Raw genomic sequence first — 21494 nt, forward strand, 5'->3', positions numbered from 1 at the left:
ATATGGTTCAATCTAACAATAGCCATAAATTGTATCTATTTGGCTCTGATACCAATTGATGAAAGTTTTAATGTTTAGCCAGATCACTAGATACAAATTATAGCATATCATCAGTGACAAAAGAAGGAACAAGAAATTGTGTACCTTTGAATTAGGTTGATGAAGGATAAACGTAGACAACGCCGACAACTATGAGAGGGATAACTACCCTCATTCCGTCTAGCTCTAGGTTTTCACCATGACATTCAGAACAATTAACCGTCTAATGGGATGACGTTTAAATAGCTAAACGGCTGAGGGCAGGGACCTCTCATTGGGCTTATCTAAATGGTCCAACCCATCACGGTCCATTTAGTTACAAAAGCCCAATCACTCAAATTCATCATATAATTAGTGCTTAACACAATAGACCATAATTTATATTATGACACCGACTTATAATAATTGATTATTGTCAATCCATAATTGATTAATTAAATAATTAATCCAACAGCAGTCTCCCAATAGTTATTTCTCTCTTCTCATTCATGATTATCTCTCTATCAATATACTCCTCTTTTCCTGTCTTGAATTTATCACTCCGAACTTTCTTCGGAATATGTACCTGAAATTAACACACACACACACACAGTTGTGTTATCCGAACATCAAAGACACCATACGTGTTTATCTATATCTCTCTCTCTTACTTTTTTACTTCTGCAACTTGGCCACATTTCAAAAATACACAATAAAACAATGCATTTCTCATCAAATATCAAATCAAATATATTATATATTATATATTATAGAGGACATATCTAGTGAGAATGAGTTAATTATATGAGAATGGTGAGAACACTTGACAACCTTTAGATCAAAAATAAATGGTTTAGATTAAAAAGCTCACATGTGTCTTAATCTACTCTATCAATTCTCATCAACAGATCAATTCTTTTGTTCATCTTCTCCAAACAACAATGCTTTATGATGCCGACCCTCATTCATTTGACATCTCTCTTCACCACCATTAACATAAACAGAAGATCCAAATAATTGAAACTGATCGTTCGTTCATTTTTCAATACAAAAATGACATAAAATTTTAATTGATTCAGTGAAAATACAGATCTGGTGACTGTTAGGTGAAATTAGAAATGGAACGTTTTTATTTTTCAACCCATATTGGTTTCCGACCACTAAACGACCACGGACGTGTGAAGGTAACCGGCGACGGTGGGTTTCTGACCACGAACCGGTGGTGGAAGGTCACGATGGCGGGCTTCAGGGCAGTGATGGTTGGGTCGCCTGTTAAGAGTCGTTGGATTCAGTTGCGGTGGTTCGCGGCGGAGATTGTTCTGTTTCTGTTACCGGGGAGATTTTTTTTCTTGCTCGGAACACAACCTTCTCCTTTTCCCATCATTCCTTCATCCCAAAAACCCAACTATCACTTCTCATATTCTACACAAGAAAAAGAAAAAAAACTCACATTCCCAGAAAATGCAGAGAAGAAACAGCGGCTTTTGAGGGAAGAAGATGAGCAGTTAACACAGAGAAATGATCTATTTTCTTTTTCATCATGAAGGTTCCATAATTAAAATTGAAAGAAAAGATCAATTTAACTTTGATTTACGAAGGACAGGTCCAAATTAATTTTTGAAGCTTAAGGTTCATTGCAATTTTTCATGATGAAGGAAAATTGTTACTTTTTTGCCACAGAAATGATGAACAAGGGTGAGAATTGTGTGCACTTTGGTTTTAGTGTGATGTTTTAATCTCAACCATTCATTTTTTATTTAATGGTTGAGATTTATTCTCATCATTCTCACATAAGATACTCATTCTCATGTGATACATCCTCATATATTATATATTATATATATATCTAAGAAAACAAATGCCTACCAAAATTTCATAACTGTCCCTGTTTCAAATTTTTAACTACACTTTTTTTCAAGGGTAAGATGGTAACAAATTTTCAAATGGGAGACTCCTATGCTTTTTACCATTACTGGACTTATAATACCCTTCTCCTAAACTCAATTATAACTATAACACAAAGGTTACACTTGATATTTTGCAACTAAACTCAACTTTCCCACTTTTATCAAAATTTCAAATTTCAAATTTCAAACTAGTAAAAAAACCCGTGCTAACGCACGGGTACAGTTATAATTTTAGAATTTAAAATTTAATCCATGTGTTAATTACCAACATTACATAGATGAGGGTATAATATAATTATAGAATTAAAGTGATGTGATGTTCTAAATACTATAGACGTTTTTGCAAGAACATTTTTTATTTTATAAATAACAACTTGTATCATGTATCGAAGTTAATTTAATCAGTGACAACTTATCCCGTGCATTTGAGTCAATCCCCACTTCTCTCGTGTATTTACATTATTTAGAAATATTTTAGATAATGCCCACTTATGCAGTTCATTTTAGTTGATGAAGATACTATATAATTGTAAAATTGAAATTAGGTGATATTATAAATAGGATAAACTTTTTATCATGAATAATTTTGATAAATGACAACTTGTCCCGTGTATCAAGGTTAGTTTAGTAAGTGACATCTTATCTCGTTTATTTGAACAAATTCTCCCGTATATAATATTTGTTTTAAATTTTAATTAGCATAAATTGTACAATGTAAAATAATTATTGTTGTATTTTTTACTAACGACGACTCTTCCCATGCATATTAACTATTTTAAAATACAATTTTTATAATTATTTTTCATTTTTATCAAATAAAATTTGTTTGATGTATAATATTATTTAAAATTTAATCCATGTGTTAATTACCAACATTACATTAATTATTTATTAAATGTATTGTTTTTAAGAATTAATGTAAAAATTCTTTGATACATGCCTAACCCATATTAATGTTCTGTTATTTTATTTGTAATCATAATAAATTTTGTTTAAGTATTTTGATCAGTAAAATACCTGTGCTGACGCACGGGTACCGGTAGTGGTGGCTGGTTTAGACAGTACAAATTTTAATATATGGGATTTATGTATAATTTATTTTGATAATGATAGTTTTGATATTAATGATTTTAACAGTTACAAAAATAAAATATGATAATGATATATAAAAATTGTACTGTATTTGAGAATATTGTATATAATTTTTTTAAAAAAAAACTTTTAATATAATTGTTGTTGTCAAAAATAGGGGTGAGAATATAATTATAACTTAATTATAGATGAGGGTATAATATAATTATAGAATTAAAGTGATGTGATGTTCTAAATACTATAGACGTTTTCGCAAGAACATTTTTTATTTTATAAATAACAACTTGTATCATGTATCGAAGTTAATTTAATCAGTGACAACTTATCCCGTGCATTTGAGTCAATCCCCACTTCTCTCGTGTATTTACATTATTTAGAAATTTTTTAGATAATGCCCACTTATCCAGTTCATTTTAGTTGATGAAGATACTATATAATTGTAAAATTGAAATTAGGTGATATTATAAATAGGATAAACTTTTTATCATGAATAATTTTGATAAATGACAACTTGTCCCGTGTATCAATGTTAGTTTAGTCAGTGACAACTTATCTTGTTTATTTGAACAAATTCTCCCGTATAAAATATTTGTTTTAAATTTTAATTAGCATAAATTGTACAATGTAAAATAATTATTGTTGTATTTTTTACTAACGATGACTCTTCCCATGCATATTAACTATTTTAAAATACAATTTTTATAATTATTTTTCAATTTTTATCAAATAAAATTTGTTTGATGTAGAATATTATTTTAAACTTTGTATCAACGACAATTTCTTTCGTGTTTACTAAAAAAACTGGATTTCTGGCAACTAATAATCTTTCGGTTTATGATAATAAATTAAAAGTATATTTTCAAATTTTTATTGGGAATAAGTTGTACTTCATGTGTAATAGTTATTTCAAATTTTTTATTTATTATGGTGAATTTCTCCCATGTATAACAATTAATAATTATTTTATAATTTATATCAATGCCAACTTGTCTTTGTTTAATAATTATTCTTAAATTATTATCATAAATAATTTGTCCTGTGCATAAGAAATATTTTGAACTTTGTATCAGCGACAACTTGTCCTGTGTATATTAAATTAATAACTATTTTAAATTTTGCACCAACAGCTACTTGACCCCTGTTTAATAATTATTTTTAACTTTTTATCATAAACAACTTCTTTTGTATGTAATACTTATATTTAGCTTTGTATCGGTTACAATTTGTCTCATCTTAAAAAAAAACTTTGATATATTGTACTTTATTATACTACCTCCGTCCCGTTTTATCCGAGCCAGTTTGGTTTTTCACACAGATTAAGAAAAATGTATAAATAAAGGGGAAAGTGGAATATATTGTATTGGGAATGATGAAAGTAGTATTAGTTAGAGTTATATTGTATTGGGAATGATGAAAGTTGTATTGAAAATTGAAATGACTCAGTTATTTTGGGACATTTTTTTTTAAAAAATGGGTCAGATATTCCGGGACGGAGGGAGTAATTAATTTTGATAATGATAGTTTTGATAGTGATGATTTATACACTTAAAACTATAATATATGCTATCTTTCTAAATTAACATAAATATGGGTATGAACCTCGAGAAATGTGCTTCTGTATTGGGCTTGTATTTTGTCCATCAAAGACACATGATTTTCAGTTTAAATAATTTGTAAGATTTTACTTATAGCGTTGCGATAAGAAATTAATTTGTTTAAATATGGAAGTTAATTATGTTGTAACAAAATCGTGAATTGATGTGCAATAATCTAATTTTTTATATTATTAATTTAGTTAATTGCAGATAGTAAAAAAAAAATGGTGAAACTCAAAAATGAAAATAATGGTCATACCTTTTAATTATATGAATGGTATAGAGAGTATACATGATGTCCTAATGGTAATTTTTTTTTTTGACAAAACGTCCTATTGATAATGTTTATTGGTTTATATCAATTATCCTTGGATAGTGTATTTCATAAAGGAATCTAAACTTTACAGGCTTTGGTCATGGTAGTGGACAAATATCTTGAGATTCTACATTATTTTGGTTGGTAGTAGTTGAATTTACCCAAAAAATAGCAGTAAGTCTACATTTTAATCAGCATAATAGCAGTAAGTCTACATTTTAATCAGCATATATTCATCATGCAAAATATTAAACATTTAGGGAGGAAACAATTAATGTATGCGGTCTATTTTGGGTCTGTTTGTTATAGTTTTGTTTAAAAATAGATTTTTGTATTGTAATATGTTTTTGTTAAAAAAATTTAACAAAGAAATTTTGAAGGAAATATCCAAATGAAAAATTCGTTTGAATAACTTAACTAAAAATGTCATTCTAAGTATTTCATCATTTAGTTATAATTTTTTTTATACTAAAATTTTGAAAGATGTGATTTTGAGAAAATATGTGATTTTTACTATGTAAAATTTCGAACAATGAATATTTAAGTTAGTGAACGTCAAAATCTCTTTTTTAATTCATATCAAATGAGTTTGAAATAACTTTTACTATTTTTGAGTAAATTTTAAAAAAAATCCATTTTTAGAAATACAAAGAAAAATACATTTTTTTTTAAAAATCTAAAACAAACGGTTTGTTTAGTATAAACATAATTGGTTTATAATATATACACGGTTTGTTTAGGATTAAAAATTGTTTAGGATAAAACATAATTGGTTTATATACACCAATTTTTTTTGAGAGGAAACGGAAACCTAATTAACATTTGGTTTATATATATATTCCTTAAAAAAACATTGATTAATATATACTTATATATATATTTTTTTGGTTACAGTATATACTTATATATTAAAACACAAACACTTATATATGTCATTAATTAAAAAAAAATCCTTGCTGCAGATGACTCCTCACCCACAAATTTTATATTAATTTTATCTTTTCTTTTCTTTTATTCCTTAACCCACACCACACACACAAACATATTTAATTTTACCTTTCTCTCTCTTCCTCCTCCCTCATCAGAAAGTTCTCTCTTCCTCAAGCAAACCCTAGCCACCTCTCTCCTCCTTCTATGGGTTGTGGCAGCGCCCCACCACCATCAGGCCTCCAATCTCCATTACAACACTACCATTCTCACCATATCATCTTTTATTTTCTTCTCATGTGTTCCATTTTTAAAAACAATAACATCGACACTGTAGCTGCGCTGCCAATAGCACAATTTTCGACCAATTCGATCTCATGCATGGAGTTTAGGAGCAGGTCTGAAACCTTCAGCATGTAAGCTCTCTTTAACAGCATCAAAAATAAAAAATAATTGAAGTTTTGATTTTGGATCTAAACTTTCTTGGATATTGTAGATTCATGTGTCTTTCTAGTGTTTCTTTGGGAACTTAACCCTTGTCTAGTCCAGATCTGAAGATTACTGATTCACTGAGATAATTTGAGTTTCCTATGTTGCTTATATTGTTTTAATAGTTAGTTACCCTTCCTTACAGGTACTATGGTTGATCCTGAGATTTATATCAACACAAATGCTATTGTACTTTCTCCTCCTTCCTGTTCTTTTTTTTAAAACATAGAAGCAAATTGAGAGACAAAATGACAGGGTAGATATAAATTTGAGTTTCCGTTAATGCTATTGTACTTTCTCCTCCTTCCTTTTTTTTCTTTCTTTTCTTACCTACCATGTGTTTTTTGTCTGAAGTTTAGTTGAAATCAAATACAAAGTTCCTTCCACACATTATACCAAAAATATTATTATCACCACTCAATTTTGTTGGTCAGAAATGACAACTCACATTAGTCATGACTAAATTATCACCAGTCAATATTTTGGGGTCATAAATCACACCTCTTTTTATTTATTTAATATATGAAAAATGATAAAGAGAAAATTTTGTCATGACACATCAGAGTTCTCAACTACTCATGTGATGTACCATGTCATAACAACAAAAATCTGAAACAATGTGATAAAGAAACTATTTACTTCTACTTTTCCTATTAATAATCTACTTTTTGAATTTCATGTGTAAATAGTAGTGAATATTTTGTTTCTATGGTTTAAATGAAAATTAGATTTTAACTCATTTTTAAAAATATTTATAAAAAAAAACTCATTTTTTTAAAAAACATTAAGAAAAAATTAATAATTCATCTTAAATTTTGATATTTATTATTCTGTTTAATATTTTTTCCCTCTCAAAAAAGTATGTATACCCAGATTTTGAAAACATTTTTTGTTGGTTTGGTAAAAAAATTAAAACGTGTGTTATTTTTGTTTTGCAGAACATCACAGTAGGAGAGCAACTTTTAAATCATCTGAAAAAAAGAGGTGGAAGAACAGAAATGGAGCTTACTAAAACATACAAAAGGAAAAAGTGAACAAAAACACTTAATAGGAAAAGTGTAAGATTTTCTTATTGAAAATGTTTTTTGATCTATGTTTCTTCTTCATCATCTTCTTAATTTAAAGAACAATAATCTTATTTTGATGAGGATTTATGTATTAAACCAATTAGTAATTTAGTAATTCTCATCGTTTACTTACTTGTGTCTCTTTTCTTTGTTTGTAGATTGATGAAGAGACAAAAACTTCATTCAACTTTCCTGCAATAACATTTCTAGACCAAAAAATTGTAGTTGAATATAAATACAAATAATGAAAAGGTATATGTTAGATAAAGAAAAAAGGAAATTTTAGACACTTTAAACATCAAATGAACTTGTAGATCTGAACTTGTAGACACTTTGAATATCATGTTTTTGCAGCACTTCAACTACTTGTTTTGATGAGTAAAGAACTTTCACGTTTTCTGCAAAATAAAATTAAAGAGGAGAAGATGAAGATTAGAAAGTTTGAAAACCTACAAAATAAAATTGAAGAGTAGAAGATGGAGATTATAAAGTTTGAAAAGAAGGAAAAATATAGAACTTTCTCATTATTTCTCTTCTCTCACTTGTTTTTGGAGACAGAAAAGTGAGAATGAAAAAATTGTTGAAAGTGATTTTGAATATATGATTTCAAAAGGTTGGTGTTTTAAAATTTAGGGGGGAGTTTCGAAATTTGAATTGTGATAGTGCAGGCACATTTGCATAGTGACATTGAAAAATGGGACCAGTTTAAAAGCAATGAAACTATAGCATGGGTAAGCTTTTTAGACACAGTTTACCCTTCTTAAATTGATGGCGTGGCAGAATTATAGCATGGGCAGAAGAAGGGATTAGGGCAGAAGTGGGTTTTCCACATTATCTTCTAGCACATGTAAGGAAAAAGACCATATTTACCCCTATATTTGAGACCTTTGTCAATAAAAGGGATAAGGGCATAAATAGATTTTCCACAACATAGTTTTTTCTTATATTAAAGGAGATTTCAAATTTCATTCATTCACTTGAAATTTCAAATTTCATTCATTCACTTTATATTCCCTCTCTTACATTCTTTCTACAAAAACATACTTCATTTCTCTCATCTCTCCTTCTCATTTTAGCTAAAACTCTTTCTCAATGTTATATCTATCTATTTCTTCTTCTTCTTCTTCACATTTTATTGTTTTGTATTCTTATAATTTACCTTCTATTTCTTCAAATTTCAAACTTCACTGATTGTTTTTATATCCATCATTTACCTTCTATTTCTAAAAATGTGTATCTTCATTTCTCTCTTCTATCCTTCTCATCTTCTATATTACTACTACTTTCTCTAATTTTCAATTCATTTCTGTCATCTCTCATCTTCTACAACTAATCTTCTCATTTGATTGTTGTTATTGCTGCAGGTATGAGAGAAAAGAAATTACTCGTCTTCATCAGGTGAAGAAAGATGTACAAACCGAAAATGAGATGATTTTAACTGTTAATTTTGTTTCCTTAAACTGTTGCCTGAAATTGCAAAAACTGAAGAGTGTGTGGGAGAGAAGGTACAAACTGACTCTGTCTTTCATGTGCTCTGTCTCTTTTCTCAACCTTAAAAAAATGTTTGAATTTCTTTTCAATTAGACCAACCACTGTCTCTCTGCTCTATAAATGTTGTTGCAGGATAATGTAATGGAGTTTTTGTCCCTTCATTGATCTACAAACAAAGAAAAGAGACACAAATGAGTGATAGTTTGCAGCAAAGTCATTGTTATGAAGAAATAAATATGAGGTGATGATTCTTCATTTATATATGAAAATTATATATCTATTATAACAAACAAATATCTTACAAACCTGCTTTTTTAAATCTACAGATTAATATATTTAGAGAAGAAAAAAAAAACTTGACAAGACTTTTAAACAAACTTTTTCGAGATAAAAAATACAAATAGAATAATAAATAACAAATTTTAAAATGAATTACTTATTTTTTCATAAATGTATTTTGAGAAGAAAAAAATAGTTAAAATCTGATTTTTAAGTCACTTTCAAATATTTATATGATAAAAAATATTTGGAGATGTATAGTTTAAATAAGAAATTCAAATAGCTTATTTCAGATCTATAACAAAGTTTAACACTATACTCAATATTGTTACACAAGAATTTTTGTACAAAACTTTGAATTTGCATTTTGACTTAATATCTGAAAATATTTTCAAGAATAACAAATTACCCTTATCTCATTTATCTTATTTGAAAGATTGAAAGGAAGATTGAAAGATGAAGAATACAAACAATTGCAGAAAGGAAGAGAGAAAGAGATGAAGATGTACATAGAAGAAACTTTTGAGTAATTTACGGTGAAGAACATAGAACCAAAACACGTTTTACAGCAATGAAGTTTGAGTAATTTAAAGAAGGCATCTTTTTGGAACATAGAACATGATGTTTTGAGTAATTTAATTAATGTATGTGACTTTTGGAGAATGGTGTTTTTGTTTTGTTGCTTGCCACTAAGTTGTATTGATTGCCTCAATTATCACGTGAAGGTTGCTTTTCTTCTTCTTGGTTTTTGCCTTGCCCACCATCATGCCTTTTGTTTAATTTATCTTAAAAACACTATATATTAATGCTAAATATATTTTTTGTAACAAAAAACAATTACTAACTATATTTTTCATTTATATTAATACTCAATATTTAATATTAATACTAAAATTCAATTAGATATTTTGTAAAAATAAAAGTAAACTTATTATTTGTAAAAAAAACCAATCAATTATCTTTAACCTTTCATTTCTTTTTTGAATATTATTAATATTAAATATATATTTTTCATACTTTCTTACTCCTTATATAAAAAAATTCCGTGAAACTATCACAATACACGATTATTTTTTTTACCGATTTATAATCTATAAACATTAAGTGTCTTCGTAACTATTAATACTAATGTTTTAAGATATATCTATACAAACTGTTCAAATTTGAATACATAAAATAAGAGTGCAGCCAGGCAAATCAATAAAAAATCATAACTTTGCAAAATAATATTCTACTATGTTTATCAATTTTTCAGATCGATTTAATATTAAACCGTTTATAAAAAGGTAAACATTGATATTTCTAATCTCAAACAAAATTGTACAAATTATAACATAGATACTTCTGAAAACAAAGTTTTTTTTTTCTTTGTTATGTTTGTATCAACAATAATAAATTCAAAAAATCATTAAGAAAATGGAAGTGTGAGTGATCTTCATACAAAATATTTTTCATTAGAAAATTCAAAAATAAACACAAACATATCCTACACTAAACAATAAAATAAAAGCTTACATGATCAATCTTGCAGATCTGGTACTAATCTTTATGCGAGTCAAATCTACATGACAGGGAAGAAGTTTTATTTTTTTCTGGTGGAGAAATATGAGAAGATTATAATGACCCTTTTTTCAAAGTGACTCCTTAAAAAAATTTGTTTTAACAGAAATATAGAGGAAGATTAAAGGATAAAAAATATTATTTTTATTTGCATAAAAGGTGATCGGAAATGGACATAGGTGGCCGGTTTGTGGCTGGAGGCTTGAGTTTTGGGAGAGATTGAAGAAGAAGGAAAGTGATAGAATGAAAAGTAATAATGGAATGGAATGGGTGAGAGATTCCCGAAACATAAATGGGGAATAAGACAAAATTTAATGTCACTTGTGTGAGTTGAAAAGTCAAAGATGGAAAGAAATCATAAAAAATTGATAGATTATCTATTTGAGAACAAATTGATTTGTTTGTGGGACAAAATTAGTTTTTTTTTTGAGAGATTGTGGGACAAAATTAGCGTTCTTGCTGCTCTGTTTTTTGTTAAAAAAAATTTAGGTGGGTTTTGTATAAAAGAACAACAATATCATAATCTATTATGATTAATTAAACTTCAATTTGTTTTGTTGTTTTTAAAAAATATATCACTAAAAAATTCGTTGGAATCAAATTGTAAGATGAGATCCATTTTAAGGACTACAACGAATGATCAATTTTAATTAGTATTTTTTTTATATCTCTAATTAAACACCGCGATTGTCTAAATTTTATTAATATATTAATAAAATATATGTCGATGTATCAACTATTATTTGATCACTTCACTAAATCGCGGCAAAACACTTCACGACCCTAATGATCTGACACCATCAACAATTCTATTCATGGCAGATTTAAACAAATTCAGCAGATGGGAATTTCGGAGTGCTTCCCAATTCAGTCAAAGTTCCCCAGTATTCACAAAATCAAGATATTATGTCTAAAACCACCTTCATCACTCTTGCTCAGATTAATAAAATCAAAAAATAAAAGTTATATATCAAAACTATATATATATATATATATATATATATATATATATATATATATATATATACTAATTAATATATTCATAAAATAGTCTATGAAATGTATTTTACGATAACAATATTATATAATACATTAATTATAATAATAATAATAATAATAATAATAATAATAATAATAATAATAATAATCGATAAAAAATACATATGGGACACAATTTATGGGACACAATTTGATCATTGGTCTGATGTATACAAAAATACATATGTAACTTAACAATTGTCAACCCATATTAGTAAATACAACAAGTAATCAGTTTTAATTATTACCTTTTTTAATATATTTAATTAAACATCATGATTGCCTAAGTTTTATTAATATATTAAAAAAAATATGTCAGTGTATTGACTATATATTAATATATATGACTATATGTTTGTTTTATGGGAATATATAGATAGAATACAAATGATTACTTGAACTATTTATTAACAAAAATATATCTCACTATATTTTTTTTATGGAAATATGTTAGTATATTTTTATTTATGAAATGTATTTTACGATAACAATAAAATATAATACATTAATTATGATTTTTCACGGGATGTTTATTAATATTTTTCACACTAAAACAGATTAGTAAATAAAAACTATGATTATTTTTATTTATTAGGTTTTTAATATCGTCAATACTAAAATTTAATATATATTTTTTCATATTCAAATTTAATTATTTTATAATTTTTTATTATTACTAATCAATATATACATTATTAATTGACATACTTTACATATTTTCACTATGGACAACAAAAATACTATACGAAGCACAGCCGAGACACGACACGCGGCGGAGCCGCGGCCATACAGCGCGGCGAAGCCGCGCTACCCGTGCTTAGCACGGGTATCTCGACTAGTTAACACAAAAACAACAAACAGATATCACAAATTTCAAAGCATTAAAAATAGTAACTCTTAACAAAATCACAACAACACCTTAATTTATTATGAATACTAACCCACATAGAAATATGAAAACTTTAAGAAATATGAGAGTACCAAGCTAAGTGTGAAGGGTTTTGCTACAATTTGCCCCTTCACACTTAGCTTGGTACTCTCACTCTGCAGTGGAGTACAGTGTGAGTGTGCCAACACCATGAGTTTTTAAATTTAGGGTTAATATGTTTTTACCCCCTGTAATATAGGCGAGTTCCGGTTTTCCCCCCTGTAAAAAAGATTCTTTCGATTCCAACCCTGTAATATAAAGATTCCGTCGAAAACCCCCCGAGCACATTTGAGACCCCCCAGCTGATGACGTGGCGTGACGTGGCGCGCTGAGTCACCCTTGTCTGCTGACGTGGCTTGCTGACTGTATAATTAATTTTATTTTTTATTTTTTTTATAGGGTACACGTGGCATTTGTAATTTTTTTTATGTCTTTACCCCCTTGTAATTTAGGCGAGTTCCAGTTTTACCTCCTGTAAAAATTTTAAAAATAAAAAATAAAATCTGGAAAATTTAAAAAAATAATTATTTTTTAAAAAAATTCTGGAAAATTGATATAAATTGAAAATAATGAAAAAATTCCAAAAAAATTTAAAAAATTAATAAAATGAAAAAATAGATTTTTTTTGAAATTTTAAAAATTATAAAAAAGTTCGGATTTTTTTTGAAATTTAGAAGATATTTAAAAATACTGGAATTTAATTTTCAAAATAAAAAAGTTTAGATTTTTTTGCGAAGCTCAAAAGACATTGGAAGAGCAACTTGAGGTACTCACTTTTTAAATTTTAATGTCTCTTAAATAAGACACTTTTTAATTTTTTTTAAGTAAAAAGAAAAATACATTAAAAAAAAAAGAGAGAGATACAGAGACTGGGGGACATAAAACCTAACCCAAGTAAAACCCAAAACGGGCATACATCATTATAAATCAGACCAAGCGAAACAGTCCTAAAATATCCTAACAAAAATTCACTAATCATGAGCATAACATAGCGAACCCGCGTACGGGAACGAAACCAAATTACAAAAAAAAAATATGAACAGTGAACATTTGTCAAAAACAATTAGGATTTAATTTTAGCGAATGGATTGACTGCCAACACAATAACAAACCCAAGTGCCAACAACTCCCTGCTCAAGCAGCAAGCATAAAGCTCTTTCGAGCTCGATGAACCTGAGTGTAAGCGGACACTTTTTAAAATTTTACACGCACTAATAATTTTTTTTACAAAAATATTCCTATGTAATTCAAGCTTCTCAGATTTTTTTTCTAAATTTTTAATTAAACTAAAATCAATTTTTTTCTTCAGATTATAAGATTTTTTAAATTTAATTTTCATATTGTAATTGGATTTTAAAAAAATATATATCCAGATTTTTAAAATTTAAAATATTTTCCAGTTTTTTTATTTCGCAAAAAAATCTAAACTTTTTTATTTTGAAAATTAAATTTCAGTATTTTTAAATATCTTCTAAATTTCAAAAAAAATCCGAACTTTTTTACAATTTTTTAAATTTCAAAAAAAAAATCTAGATGTCTTTTCTGCTTTTTTATTTTATTTTTCGAAAAAAATAATCTGATTTTTTGTTATTTTTAAAATTTAAAATAAAATCAATCTTTTATTTTTTGAAAAAAAAATCTGATTTTTTGTTATTTTTAAAAGATTTTCAGTTTTTAATTTTTATTATTAAAATGATTTAATGATGAGGTATGTATATACACACATGTCATGCGAAATTTTTTTCCAGATTTTTAATTTTTTGTATTTTTTCATTATTTTCAATTTTTATTAATTTTCCAGCATTTTTTTAAAAAAATAATTAATTTTTAAAATTTTCCATTTTATTTTTAAAATTTTTACAGGGGGTAAAACTGGAACTCGCCTAAATTACAGGGGGTAAAGACATAAAAAAATTACAAATGCTACGTGTACCCTATAAAAAAATAAAAAATAAAATTAATTATACAGTCAGCAAGCCACGTCAGCAGACAGGGGTGACTCAGCGCGCCACGTCACGCCACGTCATCAGCTGGGGGGTCTCAAATGTGCTCAGGGGGGTTTTCGACGGAATCTTTATATTACAGGGTTGGAATCGAAAGAATCTTTTTTACAGGGGGAAAACCGGAACTCGCCTATATTACAGGGGGGTAAAAACGTATTAACCCTTAAATTTATCAAATTTTTAAACAATTTAAGTACACTATTTTAACATTTAAATTTAAATATTCCATCCGTTTCAAAATGAGTGTCACTTTAGCCAAAAAAAATTGTTTCAAAATGAATGTCGCTTTCATTTTCCAATGCAATAATAACTTTTTCTTTTCAATTGTACCCTCCAATTAATACTCTGCACACTACTTCCAAAGTATTACTTTTAAAACTAACCAATAGTTAATAAGGATAATTTGGTAAAATAAACATTCCCTTTCTTTTTATCATTGCATTTCTTAATATGTGTGTAAACACCTAAAACGACACTCATTTTGAAACGGAGGGAGTAAAACAAAAGTATACTACTCATTCCGTCTCTAAATAATAGTCGTTTAAGGTTGATGCACGATTATTAAGTAAATGATTAATTGTGTTGATTTTAATGGTAAAATTAGTATCATTTACTAAAACACCCTTATTAATTGTAGTTAGTGGAGTGGTTGAGTTGGATGAAGTTCAATAAATAAGGGTATTATAATGGATGTTGTTTTGGCTTCAAATTTGTGGTTTTGAGAAACAGAGAAATCGTGACACGATTTCATCAACGTGTCACGATTTTGGCTATGCCGAAAGCATGTTTTGCTGGTGTATAATCGTGGCACGATTTTGGGAAAACGTGACACGATTTTCGGCTTGCTGGGCACGTTTTCAGGATAAGGTTGGTCGTACCTTGGGTCGTACGTATCAAACGTGTCACGATTTGGACAAACGTGACACGATTTGGACAGCTGAAGACTGCTATATAAGTGTTTCTTTGCAGATTTTGAAGGAGAGCTTGAAGAGAGAGAAACTTGGATTACAAAGGAGGTAACTTTAGGGTTGAGTGTCTTTGTAGTGAGGATCTCTTGGGTTGGGAAACATTGTAAACACCTTGGGTAGTGAGATTTCACCATTGGAAGGATCAAAGGCTTCCTTTTGTGTTTTCTCTTAGGATTCATTGTGAGTGTGGGTGACATGAAAATGGGTAGAAATTAGGTCTTGTTCTTTTGTGAGCTTTTAAGCTAATTTCTTGTAACCCATTTGTATCACTTTCATCTTAGTGGATTGGAGGGCTGCTCTCTCCCCCAGAGTAGGTCATATTGGACCGAACTGGGTTACCATCTTGGTGTGTTTGTTCCTTTCTTTCATTGCTTATCTTTATTGCTTTGATTATGCTTGTGGTGTTGCTCTACACTTAGATTTAGATCTGTTTTTGTTGTTGTTGCTTGGAGACACTTTATCTATTGATTACCACTTTCTTTGCTCCACACATCTTTGTTATTCATTGGTGTGATTTTGTCCGAATTCACAACAATTGGCACCCACCGTGGGGCATAGGCGTGAATTGGTAAAGTTGGTATCATGGGTTCAAAGTGGGACATCGAGAAGTTCACCGGAAGTAATGATTTCGGGTTGTGGAAGGTTAAGATGCAAGCGGTTTTGACACAACAAAAGTGTGTAGAAGCATTGAAGGGTGAAGCGGCGATGCCGGCACATTTGACACAAGCGGAGAAGCGTGAGATGATAGACAAGGCAAAGAGTGCCATTGTTTTATGTCTCGGAGATAAGGTTTTAAGGGATGTCGCGAGGGAGGCTACCGCGGCGTCAATGTGGGCTAAGTTAGAGTCATTGTACATGACGAAATCGTTGGCTCATAGGCAACTCTTGAAACAACAACTCTATTCATTTAGGATGGTGGAGTCTAAAACAATCTCGGAGCAATTGGCGGAATTTAACAAAATTCTTGATGATTTGGCCAACATTGAAGTTAATATGGAAGATGAGGATAAGGCTTTGTTGTTACTTTGTTCATTACCAAAGTCTTTTGAGCATTTCAAGGATACCATCCTTTATGGTAAGGAGGGCACCACTACTTTGGAGGAGGTCCAATCGGCTTTGAGAACCAAGGAATTGACCAAGTTCAAGGACTTGAAGGTTGATGATGGTGGTGAAGGCTTGAATGTTACAAGAGGGAGAAGTGAGCAAAGAGGAAAAGGCAAGGGGAAGTCGAGGTCCAAGTCTAAGTCCAAGGGCTTTGACAAATCAAAGTATAAATGCTTTCTTTGTCATAAGCAAGGTCACTACAAGAAGGATTGCCCGGATAAAGGGGGCAATGGTAGTTCTTCCGTTCAAGTTGCGGTGGCGTCCGATGAAGATGGTTATGAGAGTGCGGGTGCACTAGTGGTCACAAGTTGGGAACCGGAGAAGAGTTGGGTTTTGGACTCGGGATGCTCTTATCACATGTGTCCTAGGAAGGAATATTTTGAGACTTTGGCTCTAAAAGAAGGAGGAGTTGTTCGACTCGGAAATAACAAAGCGTGCAAAGTCCAAGGCATGGGCACCGTTCGTCTAAAGATGTTTGATGGCCGTGAATTCCTTTTAAAGGATGTGAGGTTTGTTCCCGAACTTAAGCGAAATTTAATTTCCCTTAGCATGTTTGATAGTCTAGGTTATAGCACTAGAATTGAGCATGGGGTTTGTAAAATTTCGCATGGTGCATTGATTACGGTTAAAGGGTCTAAAATGAATGGTTTATACATTTTAGATGGTTCCATAGTAATTGGTAATGCATCGGTAGCTAGTGTTGTACCTCATAATAATTCTGAATTGTGGCATTTGAGATTGGGGCATGTTAGTGAAAGAGGTTTAGTTGAACTAGCTAAACAAGGTTTGCTAGGAAAAGATAAATTGGACAAGCTAGAATTTTGTGAGCATTGCATACTAGGCAAGCAACATAGAGTGAAGTTTGGTAGTGGTATGCATCATTCTAGTAGACCTTTTTGAGTATGTGCATTCGGACCTTTGGGGTCCTTCCAAGACTCTTACTCATGGAGGGGGTTCCTATTTTCTTTCCATCATTGATGATTATTCTAGGAGAGTGTGGGTCTTTGTTTTGAAAAACAAAAGTGACACATTTGAGAAGTTTAAGGAATGGCACACTCTCATAGAAAATCAAATGGGAACTAAACTAAAAGGTTTGAGAACTGACAATGGCCTGGAGTTTGTTTCAGAGCAATTTAATGAGTTTTGCAGGTTAAAAGGAATCAAGAGGCATAGAACCGTACCGAGAACACCGCAACAAAATGGTCTTGCTGAACGGATGAATAGGACCCTTTTGGAGCGGGTGAGGTGCATGCTTCTAGGAGCTGGGTTACCTAAGAGTTTCTGGGGTGAAGCAGTGACAACTGCTGCTTATTTGATCAATAGATGTCCATCAACGGGAATAGACTTCAAGACACCTATGGAGGTATGGAGTGGGAAACCGGCAGATTACTCCTCTTTGAAGGTTTTCGGAGCTTTGGCATATGCGCATATCAAGCAAGACAAGCTTGAGCCTAGAGCTTTGAAATGTGTCTTCATTGGTTATCCGGAAGGTGTGAAGGGTTACAAGTTGTGGAAATTGGACTCTTGTGGAGGATCAAAAGTCTTGATTAGTAGGGATGTTACCTTTGATGAGACCCGTATGGGGATGAAGTGTAAAGACCTAGAGACTTTAGAACCGGAAACAATGGTGGAGGAAACTCAGTTTGAGGTGGAGCTTCCAAATGAAGAGAAAGATGATGTGGAAGATGAAGCTTCAACATCGGATACAAGTGGAACTCAACCGGTAGTGGATCCCGATTATCTTTTGGCTAGAGATAGAGAGAGGAGGACCATTACGGCACCTAGAAGATATGGTTATGCGGACTTGGTGTGTTTTGCTCTAAATGCGGCTGAAGATGTGCAAGACTCGGAGCCTAGAAACTTCAAGGAGGCATTTGAGAGCAAAGAAAGCAAGTATTGGTTGAAGGCGGTGAATGAAGAGATGGATTCATTGGAAAAGAACCAAACTTGGAAACTTGTGAAGCTACCTAAACACCAAAGGGTAGTTGGATGCAAGTGGATCTTCAAGAAAAAGGAAGGTATTCCGGGAGTTGAAGGTCCTAGGTACAAAGCAAGACTTGTGGCCAAGGGTTTTACTCAAGTGGAGGGGATCGACTACAATGAGATCTTCTCACCGGTGGTGAAACATTGTTCCATAAGGATACTTATGGCTATTGTGAATCAATTCAATCTTGAGTTGGAACAAATGGATGTAAAGACCGCTTTCTTACATGGTGACCTTGAAGAGACAATCTACATGGAGCAACCGGAAGGTTTTGTGGAGGATAAGTCTAAGGTATGTCTTTTGAAGAAATCTTTGTATGGGTTGAAGCAAAGCCCAAGGCAATGGTATCGTCGGTTTGATGAATTTCTTTTGAAGACCGGCTTTGTGAGAAGCGGGTATGATTCTTGTGTGTACATGTTGAAGAGGGGTGAGAAAGTCATTCTCTACCTTCTTCTATATGTGGATGATATCTTGATGGCAAGCTCTAGCATGGATGAGATTGTGAAGCTCAAAGAAAAGTTAAATGGTGAATTTGAGATGAAAGATCTTGGTCCGGCAAAGAGAGTTCTTGGAATTGATATCTTGAGGAATCGTGACAAAGGTGAACTTTTCTTATCTCAACTTAGTTATTTGAAGAAGGTGGTGGAGCGTTTTAGAATGACAAACTCTAAAACCGTGAGCACTCCCTTGGGTCACCACACAAAGTTGTCCATAAAACAATGTCCTCAATCCGAGGATGAGAAGCAAGCGATGGAAAGTACTCCCTATGCAAGTGGGGTTGGAAGCATCATGTATGGAATGGTTTGTAGTAGGCCGGACTTAGCTTATGCGGTTAGCATTGTGAGTCGGTTTATGGCAAATCCGGGTATTGTGCATTGGCAAGCTTTGAAGTGGGTGTTGAGGTATTTAAACGGGTCTTTAAGGTGCGGTTTGAAATACACAAGAGCAGCTCAAGATGAAGATGCTTTGGAGGGGTATGTTGATGCGGACTATGCGGGCAATGTGGACACAAGAAAATCTCTATCGGGTTTTGTGTTTACTCTTTTTGGCACGGCTATTAGTTGGAAGGCAAATCAACAATCCGTGGTGGCATTATCTACCACTCAAGCGGAGTACATTGCCCTTGTTGAAGGGGTGAAAGAGGCCATATGGTTGAAAGGGATGATTGGTGAGTTAGGAATTACTCAAGAATGTGTGAAGATACATTGTGATAGCCAAAGCGCCATTCACTTGGCGAATCATCAAGTGTATCATGAGAGGACAAAGCACATTGACATTCGCTTGCACTTTGTTAGAGACATGATTGAATCAAAAGAGATTGTGGTGGAAAAAGTGGCATCGGAAGAGAATCCGGCGGATGTGTTTACCAAGTCATTGCCTAGATCAAGGTTCAAGCATTGCTTGGACTTGATCAAGTTTGTTGAAGAGTAATTCCCTTTTGGAGAGAGCAGCATGGTGGTTGATGGTTAAACTGACATCATCACCAAATTAGAAGTCAAGGTGGAGAATGTTGTTTTGGCTTCAAATTTGTGGTTTTGAGAAACAGAGAAATCGTGACACGATTTCATCAACGTGTCACGATTTTGGCTATGCCGAAAGCATGTTTTGCTGGTGTATAATCGTGGCACGATTTTGGGAAAACGTGACACGATTTTCGGCTTGCTGGGCACGTTTTCAGGATAAGGTTGGTCGTACCTTGGGTCGTACGTATCAAACGTGTCACGATTTGGACAAACGTGACACGATTTGGACAGCTGAAGACTGCTATATAAGTGTTTCTTTGCAGATTTTGAAGGAGAGCTTGAAGAGAGAGAAACTTGGATTACAAAGGAGGTAACTTTAGGGTTGAGTGTCTTTGTAGTGAGGATCTCTTGGGTTGGGAAACATTGTAAACACCTTGGGTAGTGAGATTTCACCATTGGAAGGATCAAAGGCTTCCTTTTGTGTTTTCTCTTAGGATTCATTGTGAGTGTGGGTGACATGAAAATGGGTAGAAATTAGGTCTTGTTCTTTTGTGAGCTTTTAAGCTAATTTCTTGTAACCCATTTGTATCACTTTCATCTTAGTGGATTGGAGGGCTGCTCTCTCCCCCAGAGTAGGTCATATTGGACCGAACTGGGTTACCATCTTGGTGTGTTTGTTCCTTTCTTTCATTGCTTATCTTTATTGCTTTGATTATGCTTGTGGTGTTGCTCTACACTTAGATTTAGATCTGTTTTTGTTGTTGTTGCTTGGAGACACTTTATCTATTGATTACCACTTCCTTTGCTCCACACATCTTTGTTATTCATTGGTGTGATTTTGTCCGAATTCACAACAATGGAAAAAAATAATAATAAATGTTGCATTGGTATTCTAAAGTAACAATTATTTTGAATGTTTAATAAATAAAAAGAAAAATGGGTAAAGAAACAATTATTGTGAGACGGAGGGAGTATTTTTGAATGTTTAAACGTACTACTATGAGTTTAATTTCTATTCGTCAATGTAAAAATAATTGTACACATGCATCTTGATCGGTCCTGATGTCCAACTAAGAACATCGATATTATATCAGAGTGATTTACAGTAGAAACTCTTTAAATTAATATTCAGTAAATTAATAAACTCTCTAAAATAATAAATTTGTCCGGTCCCGACTTGGGCCAATGTAAAAAATTGAAAAACTCCATAAAATAATAAGATAATAATTTTTCGGGAGATCCCTTTATAATTTTCGGTCCCAAGA

The 21494-nt window shown here is 31.4% G+C and overlaps 3 long non-coding RNA genes and 1 pseudogene across 5 annotated transcripts in view; 2 read left to right on the plus strand and 2 right to left on the minus strand.

Moving 5' to 3' along the window:
• The window catches only part of LOC146942957 (DNA-directed RNA polymerase D subunit 2b-like), a 35729-nt pseudogene extending 22909 nt beyond the window's left edge, over positions 1-12820 (minus strand). The window contains exons 1-2 of the transcript XR_015032913.1: positions 12721-12820; positions 493-604 (exon numbers count right to left, since the gene is read on the minus strand). The product of XR_015032913.1 is annotated as a DNA-directed RNA polymerase D subunit 2b-like (transcript). The remainder of the gene's footprint in view (positions 1-492; positions 605-12720) is intronic.
• On the plus strand, positions 5971-7773 carry LOC146942958 (uncharacterized). 2 transcript variants are annotated; one of them, XR_015032909.1, is made up of 4 exons: positions 5971-6271; positions 6490-6533; positions 7283-7402; positions 7570-7773. It is a non-coding gene; the product is annotated as an uncharacterized LOC146942958 (long non-coding RNA). The 2 variants fall into 2 exon arrangements; XR_015032908.1 differs by lacking the exon at positions 6490-6533.
• Positions 8395-11656, minus strand: LOC146942959 (uncharacterized). Its single transcript, XR_015032910.1, has 2 exons — positions 10697-11656; positions 8395-9068 (listed from the first exon to the last, which is right to left on the minus strand). It is a non-coding gene; the product is annotated as an uncharacterized LOC146942959 (long non-coding RNA).
• LOC146942960 (uncharacterized) lies at positions 9021-9921 on the plus strand. Its single transcript, XR_015032911.1, has 2 exons — positions 9021-9143; positions 9618-9921. It is a non-coding gene; the product is annotated as an uncharacterized LOC146942960 (long non-coding RNA).
• Positions 12821-21494: the final 8674 nt, after the last annotated feature.

Source organism: Medicago sativa, chromosome 3, assembly GCF_051527215.1.
Source record: "Medicago sativa cultivar Bolivia chromosome 3, Bolivia_mono, whole genome shotgun sequence".
NCBI classification, from domain to species: domain Eukaryota; kingdom Viridiplantae; phylum Streptophyta; class Magnoliopsida; order Fabales; family Fabaceae; genus Medicago; species Medicago sativa.